This window comes from Vulpes vulpes, chromosome 9, assembly GCF_048418805.1.
Source record: "Vulpes vulpes isolate BD-2025 chromosome 9, VulVul3, whole genome shotgun sequence".
Classification (NCBI taxonomy): Eukaryota; Metazoa; Chordata; class Mammalia; order Carnivora; family Canidae; genus Vulpes; species Vulpes vulpes.
In genome coordinates, this window is record NC_132788.1 from 70,258,003 (window position 1) to 70,283,331 (window position 25,329).

A 25,329-nucleotide genomic window follows, 5' to 3' on the forward strand; every position below is an offset into this window, starting at 1 on the left:
ACTACTATGACTACTACTGACTATTGCTAACTGACCTTGATTGAGCACTAACTATATGATAGGCAAGGTTACAAGTATTTTATGTGATCTGTCTCATACAATTCTTACAACAACTTTATGAGATAAATGACTTTTGTCAGAACCATTTCTGATTGAAGAAATGGAAGTAGAAAGAACTAAATAATTAGTGCAAGGTCACACAGCTAGTTATTCTTGGCAAGAAGTCTCAGTGTGTAGAAATATAGTATTAAAATATGACCTTGTATTTGAAGATACTATAGATGTTTGAGATAGAAATAGTATCCATCATAGTCCTACTGGCAAATATTTCAGTGGTGGCAGTATCATGCATTGGCTACTAATACAGCGTCTGGAGCCAAATTTCTCCAATTGGGATCTCAGCTCCAGCACACACTAGCTGTGTGACCTTGTTACTCAACATGTCTATGCCTAAGTTTCCTCATTTCTAAAACTGAGACACTAATAATAGGTTAGCTATGCAAATTAGGTGACTAAATACAAAATTTGTCTCCCCTCCAAATACTCAGTATTATTCAAAAAACTAGTAATAATAATGACAAAATAGTCAGTAAAAAATAATAGAGAAATGGAAGCATTTGTTCTTAGGTTAGGTCATAAAAAAGAAGACTTCTGTTGGAAAGTTCCAGTTAAGCCTTTTGTTAATGTTTTGAGTATAGTGAAAATTAAAAAAGTATAATAGAAACATAATAAGCAATTAATTTTATTCTTTTACACTTCATAAAATAATTAACTACTTGGTCTTCTATTTCCACTTAAATCAAATGAGCTGCACATTTTCTACTGGGTGGGCCTTAAAATAGAAGCTCAATTCACACAAAAGAACTGGGATCACTTTTTTAGCATTTAAGAAAACCATACCAACAAGATATAATAAAAAAGGCCACAGAGTTGGCAGAGAGAAGGTCTGAAATGTGAACAGGTACTAGTGAGTTGAGGGGACAGCTTTTTTCACTCCTCCAAATCAACATTTACAAGTGCCCAAACTTAACAACCATGACTCATCCATCCTCAGTAGGACATCTGTACCACATTTGGTAGGACAGGAGCTTGGGATAATGAAATAATTTTATAATTAAAAGGGCCATTGGTCCAAAATGAGCCCAAAAATGCTGAGAGCAGGAGTGAGTGACTCGTATTAAATGGCTCAAATCTAGGTCTCCAGACTCATATCTCAGTGCTCTTGTACTCTATCACTTTATTGATTTATGTATGTGTATGTGCATATGCATAATTATGCATATATATTCATGAATATTTGTATGTGAATGTGTGTGCATTAACACATATATGTATGCATGTATATTTGCGTATGTATGTATACACATATCTCATTCTGTATATTCTATCAAGTACTAACTGTCAGCTCTGTTGCATAATTTATGCCATGAATAATTGATAATATCCATGGAGGAAGTTTAGGTTAATTTACATCAAGATTTTTTTTAACACGTTTAGCAATTTTTCACAGCTACACATATAGCTGCCTGGATATAGATTTGGCTTTTGTGTACAGGATTTTCTTTTACTGATGCGGGACTGAACTGCAAGGACATTTTCAAAAAGGATATCTTGAGAAGCAAAATCAAATGACACTGTAACTGAAGTCTGCATTTTTGGTAAGAGCTTTCCTCTGCTTCTGTGTCATTGTGTATAAGACAAGCTGTGCTGTGCAGTGCTCTTTCAGACAAAGGAGCTGGAAAGAGAAAGGCTACAAGTCTTTGCTCTAGTTCTCGTCTATTTATTCACAAATGATGTGCAAAACCAAGCCCACCCTGTTTACTCTTATAATGATAGGTAATTGTAATTCATTTCTTTAAGGAAAAAAAACATGCTAAGGCTTACCTTTCACTGAAGCCAAAAGCAATTATAACTACCCCGTGTATTGCTTTCCTTAGTGAAACTCCCTTGTCTAATATTAGGATAGCGTTTTCTTTCATCTTAACTCTTTCTTTTCCCCTAGACAGTAAGCCAAACACAGTGGTGACAAAGATCATAAGGCTACCCTGGCCAAGTGCCATAATATTCTAAACCTTCCCTTGTGTGGAAGTCGGATCTGCATTTCTGATACACTGATTGGATTGGATTTGTTTGCATTGTAATAATTCTGTGTTTCCCTATAGCACCAGATTGTAGAAAAGTGAGGAATATTGGGCATATTCTTTCACTTTGATCTTTTTTAGAATATGATGTTGGGAATCTACTTATTGGCAATTTCAGCTTTGTTAGCAGGGTGTATGCTGTTGTGGCAATAAAATGATCAGTTCAGCTTGCACACTAAGGATTCTCATGCTATTGTGTGAAATCCAGTATGCAGGTTTGAGGTGGTAAATACAACAGTCAGGCAGACAAGTTCGCAGACATAGCAATGGCACAGTGCTTGGCACATTGTTGGCACTTAGAAAATGGATGAAAGAATGAGTCCCTCTGGAACCGTTATTTTCTTTTATCTGTTTGTCCAAAGTGACTCACCTCTTTTAATTAAATAAGTGTGTTACAACAGAAAATTTGATTATACAGGTATTTTTTTGGCAGTCATTTTCATTTCACATATGTAATATAAGTATGGCACTATTAATATTTAGATTCACTGGATTTTTCCTTCTATAAACAAATGATAGCACATAGAGCAAACTCTGGGAAATGCTGGTTTGAAAGTCTTCAAATAATAGTCCCAATAATAATATAAAACATAGTATATAGAATTAGGTCATTTAATTTAATTGTCAAATAATATAAAAAATAATTGTCAAATAATATAAAACTTAGTATATAGAATTAGATCATTTAATTTTTTTTAAATTTTTATTTATTTATGATAGTCACGAGAGAGAGAGAGAGAGAGAGAGAGAGAGAGAGAGAGAGGCAGAGACACAGGCAGAGGGAGAAGCAGGCTCCATGCACTGGGAGCCCAACGTGGGATTCGATCCCGCGTCTCCAGGATCGCGCCCTGGGCCAAAGGCAGGCGCCAAACCGCTGCGCCACCCAGGGATCCCTAGATTATTTAATTTAATTGTCAAATAACCATAGGAGAAAATCATTATTTTTCTCACTTTATAGACAAGGAAATTGATACTCAGCAAAGTTAAGAATCAATGATATGATGACATAATAATAATAATAAATTATCCGTTGAACAGTTCTCTTATGCTGTCATTTTACTTTATTTTATTTTATTCTTACAATGACCCCATGAAATGAGAAGTGCTATCTTGATTAACAGATGAGGAAACTTAAATTGCCCCATCTTGGGACGCCTGGGTGGCTCAGTGGCTGAACATCTGCTTCGGTTCAGGGTGTGACACCAGAGTCCTGGGATGGAGTCCCACATCAAGCTCCCCAAAGACAGCCTGCTCCTACCTCTACCTATGTCTCTGCCTCTCTCTCCGTGTCTCTCAAGAATAAATAAAATCTTTAAAAATAAATAAATAAATAAATTGCCCCCTCACACAGCTAAATGGAAAAGTCAGAATTGGAGCCCACTTCTCTGCCTTCTCATACTATAATGATGTCTCTCTCTAGCGGAATTTGTGTAATCACACTATCTTAGTCACAAATGCATCTTCTAAAATGGAGAACTACGAGGGTTTTAGAAAGATTCTAGTTCTGTGATCTCATTCTGCAAATGAGTAAGCTGGACATGAAGTTAAAAAGCTCATTAGCCAGACGGGGATTTCAAATCAGTTTTCCGAAGAATTGAGCTGTATTTCTTTTTAAAAATTCTGCTCATGGGTGAAGTGGCAAACAACAATTCAGCCCCAGTGAAATGACCAGGTATTTTTGGAATGATAAACAACCCTTTTAGAGCTGTGTGCATATAGTATGGGAGAGATTGTGTGTGTGTATAAACTGAGAAGAATATCACCCAATGCCGAGGGCAATAGAAGGTTACCAGTTGACCTTTTGCCTTCTTTCAGGAAGCATAGAACAGCAAGGAACAATTCAAGCTTGGGAGAAGAGGATCCACAAAGTGCTATTTGTTTTTTTCTATTTGATTTCTATATTCAGTGAAGCACTTCCTTGAAACTGATGCCCAGAGCTGTCATTTATCCACTTTGCCATTATCACATCTGAATCCCGCAGGCCCACTTCAAATGCAGGAGAATACAACTGCAGATTCTGAATGGATTTCCTCAACAATGCTGCCCAGTTGATTCACATTTAAAAATACTTTGATCGACCCATCCCTTTGTCACATGAAGCTAGAAGCACTAGAGGAGGCTATTGGAAAGAAAGGCCTGGTTCCATGACCAGATATGATGACTTCACCAAAAAAGAGATATTTCTTGTCTCTTTAGAAGAAGAATTACATACAATGGGAAGATTAATGTTCCTCTGTCAGAAAGGTACCTAGGAACAGGTGCTCCCAATTAATTTTCATGAGCCACATTCACCCTGTGGTTAGATAATTAAAAAAATAACCTGGGCAAAACTTCTCATGCCCAGGTTACATTTTATGTAATGAAACAGCACTTAGGAATATTCTGCTAAAAATGACTTTTATCCTGGTATATATTTTGATAAATAATATTATTGATGTTCTAGATTTTAAAGTTAAATCAGAGCTAGCTATCCCACAAACAAAATATCATTATGGAAAATGTACAAATTATGGAAAAGATAAAAATTTCAATACACAGAAATATGAGTATGATTTTTCATTCTATTTCTGCATATAGATTGACAGAGATGTAGTCAAACATTACATGGGATTGGATGAATTGATAACACATTTATTAAAAAAGTAATTAACCAATTAATATTACATAGTCATGGCAAACTAATTGGAAAACTACAGTTAAGTAAGATAAACATTGGTTTTTTTTATTAAGCAAAATATTTTGCTGATATTTGTTATTTCTGTTATTTCTATTTGTTTGCTTTACAATTCAAAGAATTATATTAATCTTGTAATTGATTTTTGTGGTTGTTATGAAGCCTGAGTGCCCTTGGGGAGGATTTTAAATATCATGAAACTGAGTCCCTTCCAGTTTTCTTTCTCTTTAGGACTGGAGAGACCAGCCCCTTCGCAAAGATTTGACTGAGATATAAAAGAGACAATTATGTGCTCTATTACCAATTCTGATGGACCTTATGGTATTTAAATGAACAAAGCTCTCTTTGTCATTTCATTAACTTGATTCCTTTTCAGAGAATGAGCAATTCTCATCTACTTCCTCCATTTTGGGAAAACAACCCAATTTTTCTCAAGCTCATTTGAAAGGGAAGAAGTTGTTTGGTCTCTCTGTAATCAATTGAGAATGTGTATGGCCTCTGAGTGCACCTGACTCTGACCTGTCTCTGTGGCTTATTTCAGGCTACACTAGTGGAAAAATCCTCTGTTATAATCCAGTGGAATAACTAGAGGTTTAAAAGCACAGAACATACTAACCCCTATTGATTTTTAATGCCATGACATTTGTTAGTTTGTGTTTCTCATTTCTTTTCTTTTTCCTTCTTAGGAAAATGAAATGTGTAACATCTGTGACCACAACATATTGTTCTGAAAGGGTTCACGTTTAATATGCTGGGTTTCTCCTTTTGAAGTTTACCCCTTACAAAGATTTAGTATTTGCACATTATTTTTCCTTGTTCCCTTAAAAAGTAATTATATATATATCAGGTAGTATTACTAACATGCATGCATCCAAATCTCCCATATTTAAAAAGCCTTGACAAACATAAACAAGACTAATGGAACCATATGAACAATAAGCTTTTCTAGTATTTCACTCTGGTCTACTTAAGAAACTACTTAGGGGCTCCTGGGTGGCTCAGTGGGTTAAACATCTGCCTCTGGCTCAGGTCATGATCCCAGAGTCTGGAGTCAAGCCCCCCCACCTCCCGCACTGGGCTTCCTGCTCAGCGGGGACTCTACTTCTCCCTCTCCCCCTCACTCTCTCTCTCTTTCTCCCTCTTTCAAATACATAAATAAATAAAATCTTAGAAAAATAAGATAAAAAAATGCTTATGCTCAGAAGTATTATTATATGTACACCACTGTATATAATTGTATATGCATACATATATCCATTTGTTACTTACAGTGTTCAACATAAAAAGCTGGAGAGGACTTTTTGTTTAGTTGATGTCTATGGGGAGACTTCCTTATGCCCTCTTTTTTAAAGGTTCTGTGCTACTTATTTAAGATTTCCATTGCATACAACATAGAGCCACAGACTGAACCTGCTTTTCCTGTATGAGTCTTTCAAAAGTGAAAGAAAAGAGGTAAAGATATGGTGACTTGAACATTAATTAAAAGAAAGGTCCAAATCTCTGCACAATTAAGTTCTTACACAACTGAATGGGAGCAAAGGAAAGGAAGAAACTTCAAATGCCCTACTGCAGATGCTCTGTGAAATTCTTTGGGATTACTCAAGGTTGGGGCTATTTCACCTAGGAACTTTTACTCAAGCTGGTTATCTCTTCTACTGCTTATTTACCAACTTGAACCTGTGGGACCCTTACCTTAGCTAAATCCCAATTATCTTTTGAATAGAAAGAAGTGGGGTCTGAAACTTATATAGGTCAGATTTTGTGGGGTCTGAAGCTTATATAGATTGGGGCTTACTTTAAGAAAAAATATATTAAATTACAAATACAAAAGGTATATTGGAAGTAAACAATGATTAAGGAGGAGTAGTCAAACAAATTATTGCAGGCTTGATATTGAAGCCGCCCTCTTCCAAGATCTTAGAGAATTTACTAATGTTCAAAGGGAAATGATATCCTGTTGTGTCTTGGCTTTCTCCCCCCCCACCCCCCCTTGTACAACCCCAGCCCTCCTAGGAACCTTCTCAAGGGAGGAGCTGGAGAGTTGAAGCTTCCTTAGCATCATGGCAAATTTGCCTGTCCCTCTAAGTCACATTCAAGTGGTCCTTTCCCACTTTCCTCTTCCCAGTAACCTCCTTTCAGCATCACTGAGCTTCCATAGCATCCTGTGCCCACCTCCTGAAGCACAGTGTCTCCCATCTTGTACTGTGTCTAATTACCATTGAAATCTTTAGGAAGAAAATCTGAATTTCTCCCCAGTTTCTAGCTCAGTGCTTGTAATAATGTGTGTGTTGAACAAATATTTTCCAACAATATCAAATAATTATGTGCTGCTCAGTATGCACCAGGCTTTGTTCTAAGCCTTTTATATATTCACTATGATATAGCTACCATTATTATTCACATTAAATAGATGAGGAAACTAAAAGGTAGAGAATTTAAATAACTTGTCCAGGCCAGACTGCTAGCTCAAGTGGTAGCTGAGACACAAACCCAAACAGTGTGCTAACACCGTCCCGTCTATGCTCTCAGCACTGTGTACGTACTGCCGCCCCTCAAAAGGAATGCATGTGAAATATTTTCTTCACTTCTGCTTTGAGTGGCATTTGAACTCTATGCCTTGAGGCATGTTTTGTTAAAATGACCAGCTCCTGATTATTTAGGAATTGATAATCCAATTTGTGGGTTTTTTGAAGACTTGCAGCCTCTTCAGCCCCCTACAGCTTCTTGCCTGCAGGGAGCATTTACATGCTTGTTAGCACCTCCCCAGAGATGGAGTTGAGAGCGGGGAGGGCGCTGTAACTGCCATTGTCCAGCACGCCCTCCAGTGATCCTCCCTGCTATCCTGGAATTGGAAAGCTAAGGTTGCAGTAGCTTGTCAGTATGTGTGGCTTCTAAATAAGATGCAGTCCCTTACTGCCTATATTTAGGCTTTTCATCCCTGAAGGGTTAGCCATACAGACCAATTCTCTCCTCAGAAAGATGTTTAAGCACATAAGCAGAAGAAGCTCAGAATATACCCTTTCAGTAGAGTTGAAACAGTTTTAGTAGGAGAGTCACAGGATTAAAAACTCTATTCAAAGGGGATCGGTGGGGAGGGGCACCTGGGTGGCTCCGTGGTTGAGCATCTGCCATTGGCTCAGGTCGTGATCTTGGGCAGAGGAAGAACCAGGCTCCCTGCAAGGAGCCCGATATAGGATTGGATCCTGGACCCCGGGATCACAACCTGCAACTCAGCCCCTGAGCCACCCGGGTGTCTCAACAATGACAATTCTTATTTATGTCTCCTAGCCAGCAAGTAAAGTTTACTAAAATTTCCCCATACCAAGGCTTATTTCTCTTATGTAGAATTTTCTCTTTGAAAGAGTAAGAAATATTAGGCTATAGGGAAATTTGTCTTGTAATTACAGACATCTAAAGAGGGCTGGCTTTTCTATCCAAGAGATAGCTTTTGTGATTTTGTAATCCAGACTGTATATGTTTTATGCAACATTAATCTGCCTCGTTTTGCTCAGATGAGAGGTTTTATATGTCATTTCTGGGAAAAATTGGTGACCATAACTGCATAGTGAAGTTGAGTTCCTAGTAGCTTATGAGGATTGGGTTCCTGAAATTTTTCAAAGCATTTATGGAGCCTGGCAGAAATGAGTAGAATTATTTTGCAGTAAAATTTCATTCATTTAGAAGGCATTCATTTGGAGTTTATGATCATGTGGCAATAGCTGTAGTGACCTTTAACAGGGCACTACATACCTAGCAAGAGTTCTGTAAAAGCAATTGAGGAAAGCAAACTCTTTTAAGGCATGTGTAACCACTTTAGAGGCACTATTTTAAAGGCTGATAAACTAATTAGAAAAATAAGTTGCTCCCCTTTTAAGCAGGTCTTCTAGAACTTTCTACTTACCAGGGCTATTAGCTTAGTTTAGTTAATTTATGTTATAAATGATCATTTTGTTTTTATTCTTGTAATTCCAGTCAATATCATCCCTTTGTTGATGCAATTTATTCTATATTGACTTAATACAATGGATTTCTGTTGATCTAAAAAATAGAATGGTCTTTGGCAAGTGCCCACAGATATGTCATATCAAAAAAATTTTTCATTGCGCACTTTCCAAACTTTGGCCATTTTGGAGACTTTAAGAATGGGTTTTTACATAATATAGGTTTTTAGTGCTCAAGCTGGGCTGTCTTTTGGCTATTATCAGATTCTTTGTCATTCTGTGTATTTTCTGGGTAGGAAATGCTGTTTATTGAATGTGGGATCCTCTTTGTGTAGCATGGCCTAGAATTTGGTAGATGTTCATTGTTTTTCTAGAATGTAAGAATGAATAAATGAATGGTTCAGTCCTTTTTGCATTGTGCACTAAATTTGAAAACTTTGGAGACTACACAATCATTTGGTCAGTAAGATTGTGGCATGGAATTCCAGCTAAGCAGAAGGGGCAGTGGGCAGGCAGCAAGTGCTGCATAGGCAGAGAGGGTCTGAGTCAACAAGCATAAATAGCACCATCAGTGAAAGGTCCAGTGGGCCCACAGATGTTTGCTATACCCAGAAATCAGGGAAAGTGAAAAAGGAGAATATCTCCATGTAGGAAAAACTCTGCATTCTTTCATTTAGCTTTTTATTCAGTCGTTGATCTCAACTATTTATTGCATATTACTGTTTACCAGACTGTGTTAGCTGATGCCTAAAACTTACAGCTTCTGGGATTTCATAGTTGGTCAACAGATGTTTACTAAATAAAATTGCTTGAAGATTAATGGTATAAAGAGAATAAGGCTGAAATAGGTCAGAAAGAAGGGAAGAAAAGCCCAGGTAAGGTGCCTGTGTAATAAGCCATGGGTCTCTCCTGTATCTACACTTTTCTCCTTATCTTATTTATTTATTTTTAAAAAAATTTTATTTATTTACTCATGAGAGACACAGAGAGAGAGAAAGAGAGGCAGAGACACAGGCAGAGGGTGAAGCAGGCTCCATGCAGGGAGCCTGATGTGGAACTCAATCCCAGGACTCCAGGATTGCACCCTGGGCCAAAGGCAGGCACTAAATCACTGAGCCACCCAGGCTGCCCTCCATATCTTATCAGTAACACTGTGTTTCTGCAATCATGAAAGCTATCTACCCTTATTTTTACATCTTGTGATAGAATTTCTCATTGTTCTTTCGATTCCTAAAGTAGAAGAGTGAATTCGAGTTAGAGAAGATTGCATAGCTCTTGAAAAACTGGACTCAATATGGCACAAGGTCATGCTCCCATCTGGATGCAGTAATGACTACATAGAATTAGTTAAGGGTAGATGAACAACAACAACACAACATACAACATGACTAATTTACTCTCACTCTTGTTTTGATCACCCAATCTATATAATGAAACAGTAGGAATAGGCAATCTCAAGAGTAGTGAAATAAATGAAGAATTTTTCCTTTATTATTTTTTTTTTTGAAATTTTTCTTTATTAAAAATACTTTGAGATGCCTGGGTGGCTCAGGGGTTGAGCGTCAGCCTTTGGCTCAGGGCATGACCCCGGAGTTCTGGGAAGGAGTTCTGAGTCCCACATCAGGCTCTCTGCATGGTGCCTGCTTTTCCTCCCTCTCCCTGTGTCTCTGCCTGTCTCTCTGTGTCTCTCTCATGAATAAATACATAAAATCTTAAAAAAAAAACAACCTTTGTTTTTATTTTTGCATTTGTACTACACTAAGCATCTGAGTCTTATGGTGAGGAAGAAGTCCTATATCTTTTAGTATTTTCTGGCTGCACCTACAGGCTTATATTAGATAAAGGAAAGAGCATTGTCTTTGTGAATCTTTAGAGTTTGAAACTGTTTTGCATATAAGAAGATGCTCAAATATCAGTTGACTTGAACTGAGTTTGAAAAATGCATATAGATCAGGGTGGCATCCCCTAATCTTCTTAGGTAGTAGAGGTCACCATAGTCCGTTAGCTAGAGTAGGGTAAGAAGGCAATGAGATCAAAGATGAATCAATCTAAAGTAAGAAATGTGTACTGATAAATCTTGAATTGAGATCAGAGGAACAGAGAGAATAGCCGTGGATCGAGAAGAACCAAACAAGTTCACAATGAAGGTATCTTGTTGATCAATTGACCTAACCATGTCATTAGAATTTCTGACACTTGGTTTTGACATTGTTTATCAAGAAACATAATCTGCCAGCATCTCCTTCAGAGATAGTTCATATTCCTATTGAAAATGAATTAAAAGAAGATCTGAACTTCTATGCTCTTGGAGTAATTACAGTAATATAAGAATCTTGGCCATCATTAGAAACTTCCGGTGGTTAAGTCAAGTCTCACCACCCAAATCTTGCCTCTTATGAGGCCAATAAGTACTGATAATTATTTATCGGAAGAACATTGCTAAACATTGTTATGTCGTCTATATACTTTTAAATTCAGAGATTTTAGTGTTCTTTTGAAGAAAAATATTCACTATTTTGGATCTTGTGTAATTAAAATGTTCTGGCTCTTATGCAGAAAATCAACTACATTAACACATTTCAAAAGTAATCTGTCTGAAATGGTCAGTTTTAAAAGAGTTTCCTTCATAGAGTTTCATTGACAATGAGTATATGGCAAACTGAACTATATGACTTAGTGGTAGGCAGGATATAGTAAAAAAGAAGTCAAAGCTACTTCTGTGAAAAAGAAAAATGCAAAACAGTATACTATTTAACTCTTTATTTTATAGTGCAGACCAAATTTTTTTAGATGTTCAGAAGATATGATGAGAAATAGTTATAAAGTCCAGGAATGGGACACCTGGGTGGCTCAGTGGTTAAGCGTCTGCCTTTGGCTCAGGTGGTGATCCTTGGGGTCCTGGGATCGAGTTCCATATTGGGCTCCCCCAAGGAACCACCTTCTCCCTCTGCCTATGCCTCTGCCTCTCTCTCTCTGTATCTTTCTTAAATAAATAAATAAATTCTTCAATAATAATAATAATAATTAATGAAGTTCAGGAATTTAACCTGATATGTGGATGGTCCCAGATTTGATCTTGGGCTTCTCTGATTGCAACATCATTGCTCTTTTTACAATACTCTGAAATTAGAAAAAGCTGACTTAGAAAACTAACTTAACCAGGAAGGAAGAGGGAAAAATAAATGAGTAAGTACCAAGCACTGAAGCCAGAAGACACATTTTCAAGACAAATCTTAAAGGTGAGCAAACTTGAAGAACTTGTAAAGTCTATTCTGGCATTTTTGGCAAAAAAGTACTGAATTTATGTTAAACACAGATGTAAACTGAGCTTTAGAAAGATTAGCTGAAAATATTTCTTTTTAAGAATCTGCTGAGGTTAATGAAAGGTCATTATTAGTGAAAAGATAAATCAAAAGATAGATTACACCTCTCTTTTCTCCAGAAACTCAAAGTCTTTTATGATGTTACCCAAAAGCAGAAACTGTAAAGTACCAAAGGAAGTCAGACGTTGAAGTGACAGAAACAAATACATGAATCATTGCTTTCATACCCTGATAAATCACTTGTATTCTTATTCTGAAGTGCTCTTAATTTCAAGTACAAGGCTTTCACACAGGTGAAATGAAAATTGAGGGTAGAGTTGGTGAGACTTAAAATGAATTCTCACACAATACAGTAAAATGAAATGCTATGCGGGAGACAGAGGAAGAGGCAAAGCAATAACAGGTCACTAGATTTCAGAGCTTTTTCTTGTTGAACTCAAAGATTAGTGCCAGCAGCACACTGCCTTCTCTTGGCTCAGAAAAATAACTACAAACAGTGTTCTTATGACAATAGACAATTTGTCTAGTTCCTTATCTTTATGTATACACACACACACACACACACACACACACACAACTTGCAGTCTTCTTACCTACCCACCCAAATGCCACAAATACACAGATAGGCACACACACATACACATCAAGAACATGCATATGTACAAACACATGTACCACATGCACACACATCACCCATAAGCTCATTGTATTGCATATCCCATGCTCGCACATATAAATGCAAGTATACTGGTGAATACCACACAATGCATACCCATGCATGTGCATACACATGCACACACACACACACACACTTCATATAGGCACACATACACACTCATGCATGCAATATTCACGCTTACATAATTCACAATGCAGACACAGGAACAATGCTAACACAGATGCACACACATGTGTTAAGCAAGCACCCACATATATATCACATACGTACACATATGTATATACTCACATGCACACGTTCTCACAGACCCACATACCAATACAGTCACCCACACAGGGGCACAGAACAACATCAGAAAATTCTAGAGAAATTAAATACATGTCTATTAATAACTGGAAATTTTTAAGTTTAAAAAAGAGAAATGAAGAAAGAAAAGGGAAATCAACACAAGAAGGATGGAGTAAACATGGTTTCAAGCCCCTGAGACCTTCCCTTTGCAGAACGGAGATTCTTACTTTAATCCGAAAGGGACACAGTGTTAATGCCATAGCAAGAATGGTAGGTGTGTCTGACTCCCAAATGTCCGGGGAGCACTGCTTAATCCTTTAAATACACAACTGAGTTCCCAGCTGAGTTGAGCAATTTGATCAAGGTCACTGGGAACAGTAAACAGTAGGAGCTTGACTAACCAACATTCAAGCATGAACCACAGGACCACTCCCTTCAATTCACTTCAATATTTCATTTCATAAACAAGAAGAGGAGATGGATTTAAAATAGAGATTTATCCATTTAAAATTCTATTTAATTCATCATCACAGATTAGAAGTTTGACAGTGACGAGGTGCTCATAATTTATGTATGAAGCTGTTGCATTTTAAGTGTGTACAGGCACACATGGAAGATGGAGATATGTGCTTATAAGCCTTGTTCTCTGCATTGAAGATGTCCAGCTGTCAGCCAACACACTCCAAGGATGCCAAACAATGCTATGTTAAATATGATTAACCAATGTAAATGAGAAAGAAAAAAATAGTCAGTGCTCCATCTTATAATAATTTTTGTGGGTGGGTGAAGAAAAAGACAACCATGCTGCTGTTGTGCACATGTAAAGCATAATTCCTTACCACCCTCTTGTGGTGATTTTAAAGAACAACTTTCTGATCATTGCCTTCTCCCCCACATTTCTAGGTAATAACGAACCTCTACAAATCTTTTATGCTGACCCACAATTAATTGCTGATATTTGACAGTTTTAAAAATTAATGTGTTTTAATTTGTTACATAATAATAATAGCACATTCTATTTCACAAGTTAAATGTAAGAGAATGTATGAAATTGAGATGGTAGGGAGAAACTAAACATAGGTCAGGAATTTGAATTTCTCTAAAACAGAGGGGTGTGTGTGTGGGGGGGTGGGTGGGTAAAGGAAGATATGTTGCCTGCAGGGCCCATGGAGGAGGCAGGAAAGGGATAGAAACAGTATGGGCTCCCGTGGTGTTTGTCCTGTGTCACCCTGGGAAGGAGTCAAGTCTTGCCCTCTGCTCTGGTCCTGGGTTGAGGGTTTAGTCTGGTCAGGGGGAGATGGCTACTTGGAAGGAAAAAGCCACCTGGTTACCTACACAGAACTGGTCCCTCAGTGGCCACAGGTGGTATTTGTGCTTTGGGAATTAGGTGTGGAAATGTCAAAAATCAAATGTATGTAGGAGAAAAGTAAAATTCCTTCTTTCTTCCTCAAAAACCCAAATTCTTGAAATGCATGCATTTTCTCTCTCAAATGTAGAAAAGTCTCTCTGGAAGTGCTTACAAGAAGATCATCATCAAAAATCCTTGTCTTAGGGCATCTGGGTGGCTTAGTCAGTTAAACATCTGCCTTCAACTTGGGTGGTGGTCCCTGGGTCCTGGGATGGAGTCCCATGTTGGGCTCCCTGCTCAGTGGGGAATCGGCTTATTCCGCCCCCCCCCCGCCCCTCATGCTCTCTCTCTCAAATAAATAAATAAATAAATAAAATCTTAAAAAAAATCCTTGAGATACCTGGGTGGCTCAGTTGTTGAGTGCAGGGAGTCTGCTTCTCCCTCTACCTATGTCTCTGCCTCTCTCTCTCTGTATCTCTCATGAATAAATAAAGACTTAAAAATATATTTTAAAAGATCCCTGTCTCTGATAACATTCCCAGTTAGCACAATAGCTAGCTGGGCATCAAGAAAGGTAACTTTCTTGAATGTATCCAGATTTTTTAGATCAGTGATTTCTTTTTATTCTAACGGTCACAACTTGAACCTAATCAATCAATTGTTCTATGCTATCTTTATCTCTAATAAATGTTTCCGTCTTCCAACTTGTACATCTAATCACCCAGTTATGTGCTAAAGGAGGAATATCTATCTATCTATCTATCTATCTATCTATCTATCTATATCTATCATCTATCTATCATCTATCATCTACTATCTTTCAATCTATCTGTCTACGGTAGGCAGAATAATGGACATCCAAAGATGTCCATGTCCTAACTGTCAAAAACCGAATATGTTAGGTTATAGGGCAAAATAGTATTAGGGGGTAAATCAGCTGGGGTCTTTAAAAGTAGAGAGAGGAGAGAACCAAAGAGATGGCAGTGTGAGAAGTATTCAGTTTAATTTCACCAGCTTTGAAGATATAGCAAAGGGACCATGCGATGGAGACTACAAACAGGCTTTAGAAACTGGAAGAAGAAAAAAGGAAGGAAGGAAGGAAGGAAGGAAGGAAGGAAGGAAGGAAGGAAGGAAAGAAGGAAGGAAGGAAGAAATACAGAAAGAGGGGATCCCTGGGTGGCACAGCGGTTTGGCGCCTGCCTTTGGCCCAGGGCGCGATCCTGGAGACCCGGGATCGAATCCCACGTCGGGCTCCCGGTGCATGGAGCCTGCTTCTCCCTCTGCCTGTGTCTCTGGCTCTGTCTCTGCCTGTGTCTCTGGCTCTGTCTCTCCTTCTATCTCTCAAGAATAAATAAATAAAATCTTAAAAAAAAAAAAAAGAAATACAGAAAGAAAGAAAAGAAGGAAAAAAAAAGAATCTTCCTTAGAGCCTCCAAGAAGGCAGGCAACTATACACATATCATGGATTTTGACCCAGTGAGACTCACTTTGGACTCTGACCTCCAAAACTGTAAGGTAAAAATCTGTATTGTTTAAATAACCAAGTGTATGGTAACTTATGGTTAAAATGCTAACAGGAAACTGATTAGCTACCTGTAGCTCTACACTGGCTCGCGAGAGGGTGGTAATGGGAGTACAGAAAGAAATACAGAGAAAAGACAAGACAAAACTGTGAGAGTCATGCCTTGCAAGAGCTGCTATGATCTCCAGAATCAGACAGACCTGGCTTCCATTGACCCTGCTGCTCATTCAACTCTTGACCATATCGCTCATCCAATCTGAGACTCACCTCTCACCTCATAAGGAGATGTAGGATTACAAAGGGGGATTACAAAATTTCATTCTCCTAGGCTTGTTTGGATATTAAAATATACAGTTTTAAGTGCTAAGCTTTCTGTGTGCCAGTTAGTAAAATTTCTCTCTCCTTATCCAAATACAAAATATGTATTTGAATAAGGACCCTGCTATTCTTAAAGAATTGATAGTAGACTAGGAAATTGTCAAAACTCACAATGGATAACAAATGGAATACCTCCACCTAGATTATCAGCTCAAAGAATACATGTGCATTGTGTTGTATTAACAGAAACAGCACTGTAACCTTCGGGTTCAAGTCTCAATTCTGTCCCTATTAGCAACAGCAAGCATCAATGGAGCACACATTTTATGTGAGGATATGATTGCCTGATGAAGTCATTTTATCCTTTGGGCCCTCAGTAGACTTGAAAAGACTGGAGGCTGCCTTCATACTACCCAAGGCATTCTTCGCATGCATTTCAATTCTTTTGTAGCTTCTAAACATTAAAAAGGAAAACAAAACCCCCTAACTTTTAAGAAAGCTTAGGCTTCTGGTTTCAGCTCCATTGTAGCTGAAATGTAGAGAGCTTAGACATCACATTTGTCTTACAACAAGGAAACGTTGAACAAGTTCAACACTACTGACTTTTCTGGGACTCCTTAGGTGCACCCAGACAAGAACATTGGGGATCTGCTTACCTGGAGCAGAAGCTGCTGGAGCCCTATACTGGTAGGAACGCTTAGATGCTAATTCTGACAAAATACTAGATGGTGGGGGTGGAGGGTGCTATACCGGGGTCCCTCACACTTGACCTGTTTGTCACACTGAAGATCTGGAAAAACTCCCTCACGGCTCAGGCAGGAGGAAGGGAAGAATAATCTGGAAAGAAACCAGAGCTTTATCTGTAAGAAAGGCTGGGCTCTCCAGAGGAAAAGAATTTGCTAGAAGTTTATTTCAGCAAGTAGGCAGGGCATTTCTCCCACTCAAGTTCCCTTTAGCCTTCCTGTCTCACCTAGGAGGGGCAAACATATTCAGGGTTCAAGGAAATGGATTGGGAGTGCTATAGCCAGGGAGGGAGATACGGGGCAGTGGGGGAAAAGCTATACCAAGAAGGTCATGGTCCCAGGATATTGGCCCATTCAAACACTGAGATTTAATTGGAGGATTATATTATATTCCCTTTTCCCTACACCTTCACATCACAGGAAAAAGGTCCCAACATAATGATAGTGGACTATAGCTAAAAGAGCTGCAAAACAAAGCCTTTCTTTGAAAAGAAGTACTTAGGGTAGCCCCACATCAAGAGGGGAGACTAAAATGAGATCATTAGATGAATTTGAAGCCTCTGACACAGTGCAGCTATAGTAAACATTAAATATAGCCTTACTGTTAGGGAGATTCCCCAAAATTCTCACATGACAGAACTACTTAACCTCAGTTTCCTACTATGCAATAAAACATGTTTGACTTTGTACAAAATATTATAAATTTGGCTTTCTATAAAATATCACAAGGCATGACAAAAGAGAATCAAAAAATCTAAAGAAACAGAATAATCATCAGAACAAGAACTGAGATATGTCTTAGGTATTGGAATTATCAAAGAGGGGATGTAAAATAAGTGTGACTAATGGGTTAAGGGAATGGAACAAGTAGATACCATGTAGGAACAGATGGGTAGTATAAACAGAGTGATGGAAACTCTAAGAAACAAAAGGCTAGAAATAAAAAACACTATAAAAGAAATGAAAAATGCCTTTGCAGAGTCCTTATTAGATTGAACACGGTCAAGGAAAGAATCAGAGATCCTGATGATAGATCAGTGGAAATGTCCCAAAATAAAATGAAAAGGAAGAGAAAAGAATAAAAAAACTCAGAACATCTAAGAACTATAAGGTGATATCAAAAGGTGTAATATACACAGGGCTGGCTCAGTGGGTAGATCATGTGACTCTTGATCCTGTGGTTGTGAGTTAAAGTCCCATGTTAGGTGCAGAGGTTACCTTAAAAGAAAAAAAAAAGTATAACATACACAATACCTAAATACCAAAAGGAAAAGAGAATATATCTGCAGAAATATTTGAAGCAAGAAAAAAAAAACCTTAAAATTTATAATTCTACATATACCACCAATTCTACATACACCATTAGATAGTAATGTATCTGTTTTTTTTTTTGTTTGTTTGTTTGTTTTGTTTTTGTTTTTTTTTCCAGAATTAACGGGTGACAGTATGGGCACTTGTACTGGTAAACCTGTGTTTCCATGAACAATAAGTTCCTTTGAGCAGTGCCATATGAAACAGAAAAGGAGCCTAGTAAGAGGTAATATTGGAGTGGCAGATTGGGGCGAGAGCTTAAAGAATCACGAATACCAGGCTATATTTTTGGGACGTCAATCCAAAATCTGTGATAAACTTTTTCCTTAGAGAGAAAGATTAATGACATGTTGTAGAGTAAGGCAAGGCTGGGAAACCTTAGGATGGTAGTTACTGCAAAAATCCAGGAAAGAGGTGATGAGAACAGTGTTTGTGATGAAAGGTAAAGAATTTTACCAGAGAGGAAACATGGAATGAGTCCTGCAACCAAACAACAAAAGTGATAAGAATTCTAGGTGAATAAAATGTCATCAAGTGATAGATTCAAGTTGGGAAATCTTACTGACCCGCACCAATATGAAACTGTTTTCCAGCAAAGAAGTTGGCATTTCAAATTTGGAGTTTTCAGAACTGCAATTAGCAACAGGGAAATTATTTAGAACTTCTTCCAGAAAGCCCCTACAATTCATACATGCACAAGAATTGCATTTTTAACTACTCACACGACCTTGAAAATCATGGCAGATGCTATTCATATGACGGTTGTGGATAATACTGATATGGCTGTTCTTAAAATTTCTGATGGATTACCATTAAGGCCTCATCTCCCACAAATGCAGATGTTATGGGCATCTGAATTCAGCCTTGCTGACTTCAACATTCTAATTACCAGTTTTCTTTATGGATGAATTAGTTGAGTAGCTGTGTGATTTATCCTGATTGATTGTCATCATGGCACAACATTTGCAGATGGAATAGTCAATGAAATGCATTTTTAGCAATAGCTATTCTGGCCTCCTTCAATATACATGTGGTGTCAAGGTCTGACAGTTCTATCTTGCATATTTTAGGACAGCCTTTCTTTTAAGTATAGCATCTATGAAGTTTGAGAAAAAATGCTTATACTTGTGTCATTTGGATGATATGATATAAAAACGAGATGTATCAATGGCCAAATAATCTTTCACTGCTTCTACTATACAATATTGTTAACAGTCTGGGCAAAGAGGTTACAACCTCTAGATGTGTTTTGCACATCACAATATTTTATGACTTTTTAGAAAAGGTTTGTTTATTTATTTGAGAGAGGCAGCACAGAAGCGCACATGTTGGGGAGAGGGGCAGAGGGAGAGGAAGAATCAGACTCCCTGATGAGCAGTGAGTCAGACTTGGGGCTCCATCCCAAGACCCTGGGATTATGACCAGAGCCAAAGGCAGAAGCTTAACTGAGTGAGCCAGTCAGGCACCCCTATGCCTTTTTAAATAAATAAAAATATTCTTAAAAAGAATAGACTTTACACGACTGTTCTTTTTTCTTTCTTTCTTTCTTTCTTTCTTTCTTTCTTTCTTTCTTTCTTTCTTTCTTTCTTTTTTAAAGATTTATTTATTTAGTCATGAGAGACACAGAGAGAAGCAGAAACACAAGCAGAGGGAGAAGCAGGCTCCTCGAAGGGAGCCCAATACAGGACTTGATCCCCACACTCTGGGATCAGGACTTGAGCCAAAGGCAGATGCTCAACCACTGAGCGACCCAGGTATCCCCTTTTTTTCTTTCTTTAAATTAAGGTTACGGAGTTGGGTAATATGGATTCTATAATTCCTTGACCAGTGGCCTCAGCACTCTCCACTATTCCCCATATGCATGCATTTACATTTAATCCCTGCTGCCTCCCTTGCTTAAATTATCTGCCTACCTCCTTGCATTAGTCCGCAAGGGCTGATGTAACAAAATACCACAGACCAGGAGACTTAACAGAAATTTACTGTCTCATAGCGATGGGTCTCAAAGTCTAAGATCAAGGTGTTGGCTGGTTTGGTTTTTCTTGAGGCCTCTGTCCTTTGTTTGTAGACAGACACCTCCTGGTCATGTCCTCAGGGCCTTTCCTGTGTGTGCATGCCTCCTTGTTGTCTCTTCCTCTTTTAAAGAACCAGTTCTATTGGATTAGGGCCCCATGTTTATAACCTTATATAATCTAAGTGACCTCTTTAAAAACCCTATCTTAAATACAGTTACCTTGGGGGTTAAGGCTTCAACATATAAATTTTGGGGGACACAAATCAGCCCATAGTGCCTTTGTAAGCATTTGGGTTTGTGAATGTTTATAAGGCATTTTAATTTTTAATAGCGGAATGAATGACCAGCAGAAGTCAAAATAATAGAGGTAGAAGGGGCCTTTGATATCATTAGCTTGACTTCCTAACTGATGTAGATCTGAGGTCATCGTCCCTGTCTGTTCAACTTCTGTTTTTGCCTTATGAGATAATCAAATAATGCTAATTACTCACTACTACTTATTTTCCACTGAAACACATCATTTTGATTTATCAGATGGCATTTATGGGAGAATTTTGTTTGGGTTATCATTCATCACATCACACAAAATCTTGTTTATGTACGTTCCTGGGAAGCATTCTTTTCTGATAACATCAGTGACAGCTGCCCAGCTGTTCTTCTGAGCAATTGGCCTGATATTATCTTTGTGACAACATATTTTGTAAAAATGCCCAGATTTCCTATTTGACTGATCAACGTTGAGCTTAGGAACAAATGTGTGGAGAGGCTATGCCACTGAGACATCACAGTGTCAAGAGTCAGAAAGATAAAAATTCAAAAATTTCCCCTGTATTTGCTAAGTGTTTGGGTTTGGGGAAATTGCTTTTTCTCTCAGAACCTTGTTTTCTGATCTTTCACGTGAAAATGTAATAACACTGAGTGCCTCTTAGTCTAGTTCTTGGCAATCTTTCCTGTGCTCAGGAATCACATGGAGCCTTGTTAAACTGTAGATTCTGACTCAGCTGATCTGGGATGAGGCCAGAAATTCTGCATTTCCCACAAGCTCCAGGTGATGCTGAGGCAGCTGGTCTATGGACCACACTTTAAGTAGCAAGGATGAAATGACAGAACAGGTGCAAAGCATTGAAAATACTGCCCGTCACATCATAAGAATAAAAAAATTCCTGCCTCCTACTGTTTGTGCTATTCAGATGTAGCTTATAGATCAGTATAACATGCCTTTGTAGGAGTATTCATTGTATCCCAATTGTGGTTTTCTTTTGTCTGTCTCCTTGCACTCTACCTAAATTCATGCAGTTGTATTTTAGGTATCCTTGGAAACTACTTTAAACGATTTTTTTAAAAATCACATAAATTAAATACATTCTTACAATGAATTGAAAATAATGTGACCACAAAAACAAAATCAGAGCCAGTTTTAATCACCCACACTCTCTGATCAGTACTTCCAGCCAACCACACCCCAAGGCATCTGGGAGATGATGTCACACCCTTCCCCACTCCCATAGTTTTATCGAGCCTTCTCTCTTGTGATTCTCTAGTTTTCACAACATGGCCAAGCTTTTCCAAACCTTTTTCAGGTCTTTAAAATGCATCACTTTTGCACATATCCTAACCTTCATATTTGCTTTTTCTCTTGTATCCTTATATCTCCCCTTCCTTCACTTCTCAGCTCTGATGCAACCTTCTCCAGAATGTTGCTTGATCTCCCCTTGCATCTGAGTATACCACCTCTCCAGGGGCTCTCAAAGCATCCTTTGCCTACCTTTATCTCTCTACATGTCAACATTTATTATAACTGCTTATTTACATACACTAGTCTGTCTCACCCACAAATCAGTAAGTTCCAGGAAGGCAAGACCCCATCTCCAAATAAAGTCACCTTGGGGATTAGGGCTTCAACATACAAATTTTGGGGGACACGAATCAGTCCATAATGCCTTTGTAGGCATTTGGGTTTGTGAATGTTTATAAGGCATTTTCATTTTTAATAGTGGAATGAATGACTCAGCAGAAGTCAAAATAATAGAGATAGAAGGGGCCTTTGATATCATTAGCTTGACTTCCTAACTGATATAGATCAGTATGTTTATGCACCATTATATGGTTTATGTAGCATTATAGCCTGAGTACTTAGACTAGTGCCTGACATATGGTTGCCACCAAAATAAAGACTCAATAAATATGTGCTCTATTAATGAATGAATGCACCAGTGAGTAGGTGAGTGGATGGATAAATGGATGGATGAATGGATAACAAAGCAGATGCCCCTACTATTTATGATACAGCATATATCAGCAACAACTTGGATTAATTTGATTTAGCCTGGGACACTCAGTCACAACAATCATCTCAAAATCTAAATACTCACTGATAGTATCAGTCCACCCTGCTGCTTTACTTAGCTGAGAAAAATATTTAGGAATAATAATTCCTAACTGGGTTTTAGCACATGGCAAACATCTGTCTGTGAGATCTCCTATGAAGGAGTTCTGGGCTGAATCTCATTTAACTTCAGTCTGGGTCTCAGATTACAACTTTATAAGAATCAGCAATTTAACACATGTAGAGCTGTACACAGAAACAGGCATATGCTGAGGAAAGGATCTCCATGAATTCATCATCACTGAAGGGAAAACACCCTCAAATTGTACTGTTAACTGATCATACCTTGGTCTCATCATTTTTACTATTCAAAGGAGACAGCTCATGATTATTAGTAAGATAAAAGTAATGGAATTGTTTTCAGCTTGTAAAACATGATTGCATAATCCATTGCTCAATTTTAAATAAAATGAATTCTCCTTTTTTGGTTTGGACGAACTGAGAGCTTATCAGAAAGGATGTTACATTTTCAGAAAATAGTACTGAGCTTAGTCAACCCTCTGAGAATATAGTAAACATTCATAGAAATGCCTTAAAAATATATCCTGAGGTTTTTATCTTGGTTGGAAGTATAGCACACTCGATTATATAGGACAGAAACCATTCGACATGTGTCTTGAGACTTATTAAGTTCTCCAGGACTTGTGATAATGAAGATAAACAGTTTAACCTTTGCTAGACTTGGGACCCTGGTTACCACAATGTCTCATTAAAGAAGAAACACACTAGGAAAAGCATAGATATTATAAAGCACCATGCCTCTAAGTGGTGTCCCACGTCCTCTACTGTTACACTCTAATTTTGGTTTCTCCCACATTTTGTCTATTTTCTGCTGTCAGAGAACAGTACTTTTGAGAAAGATCTTTGTTACCAAATTTTTAGGTCTTAAGAGTTAAAATCACTGACATTTTGATAGATTAGCTTGCAATATATTTTATAAACTGGAGTACTTTCAGAACAAACATTTGGATGCTCCCTAGCATTTAGAATAGTTTCTAATATTTGGTTTGCATTTATTGAGGACTGTATTTTTTTTTTAAAAAAGGTTTTATTTATCTGAGAGAGAGAGAGAGAGAGAACACAAGCAGGGGGATCAGCAGGTAGAGGGAGAGGGAGAGCAGGCTCCCCACTGAGCAGGGAGGCTGCTGTGTAGTTCAATCCTAGAACCCCAGGATCATGACCCGAGCCAAAGGCAGATGCTTAACCAACTGAGCCAACCAGGTGCCCTGAGGACTGCATTTTTTAAAAAAGAGAGAGAGAAAAAGACAACCAGACTGTTTAGGATTAGCAAATCCTATGACAAAAAAAATAAAAGCAAAAATAATAATTTATTCTAGTCATTAGAACATGATGACAAGAATATCTTAGTGCTTTGTGTTAATATGATACAGCCGTTGAAGTAATAATGATGTGCTTGCTTCTGCTTCTCTTGAATGGATTTCGGAAGGAAATAAGCCAATGGATCTTGCTTCTGATCTCCACTTTGTGAGAAGCAGATGGTCCATGGAGGAGCAGGCTTCAGCTACTGGTGACTGGAAAATTAGAGTGGACACTGTAAGACATAGTTACGAATGGAGAAAAGCATCCTCACTATTTGGAAGAGCCTGTGAGGCTTCTGAAATGTATGAAGAACTTGGCTGGAGACTCAGAAAAGTAGAGACACAGCCAGATTTTGCAAGATAGATCTAAGTTTTCACTCATCCCAAGAGAGAGAATTAAGAGCATGCTGCCTTACTATTAAGTCAGGGATCCTGGAGGATTTTTTACTGTATTATCTTGTAAATCTGTAATATTCTGGGCAGCCCAGGTGGCTCAGCGGTTTAGCGGCCGCCTTTGGCCCAGGGCCTGAACATGGAGACCCGGGATCGAGTCCCACGTCGGGCTCCCTGCATGGAGCCTGCTTCTCCCTCTGCCTGTGTCTCTGCCTCTCTCTCTCTCTCTCTCTCTGTGTCTCTCATGAATAAATAAATAAAATCTAAAATAAATAAATAAATAAGCTCTAGAAGTAGAGTTTAGAAAAATCAGAAAATCATTATACAATATAGTCTAGATATATTTAAAATTGAGAAGGGATAGTTCTTTTTTTCAAAACAGATTATATTTATTTAGTCATGAAAGACACAAAGAGAGAGGCAGAGACACAGGCAGAGGGAGAAACAAGATCTTCGTAGGGAGCCCAATGCAGAACTCAATCCCTGGACCTGGGATCACTCACTGAGCCAAAGGCAGACACTCAACTGCTGAGCTATCCAGCTGTCCCTAGAATGGATAGTTCTTAAAAAGGCTAAATAAGGTAAGAATGCCATTAACGCAAGAATAAATCAAGTTATTTTACAGACTAATATAAAGCAGGATGCTACCTTACTCACAACATGTCAAGTAAAGGAAGTGTTTTCTTTTCCTAATAGGAAATAATAAGGATAATGCAAATTAAAATTATAGCACTGAGATATCATTTCTAAAAGTCTATCTATATCCTATATTGGGAAAGATTTTGATAATTGGATATTCTCAGAGTACTCTTAAGGCTTAAAATGGATATAACCTATTTTGAAAGATATTTGGTGATATCTTGTAAAACTGAAATCCACACATCTTTTTACCTATTCATTATATATATGTATTTTTTTCCATATATACC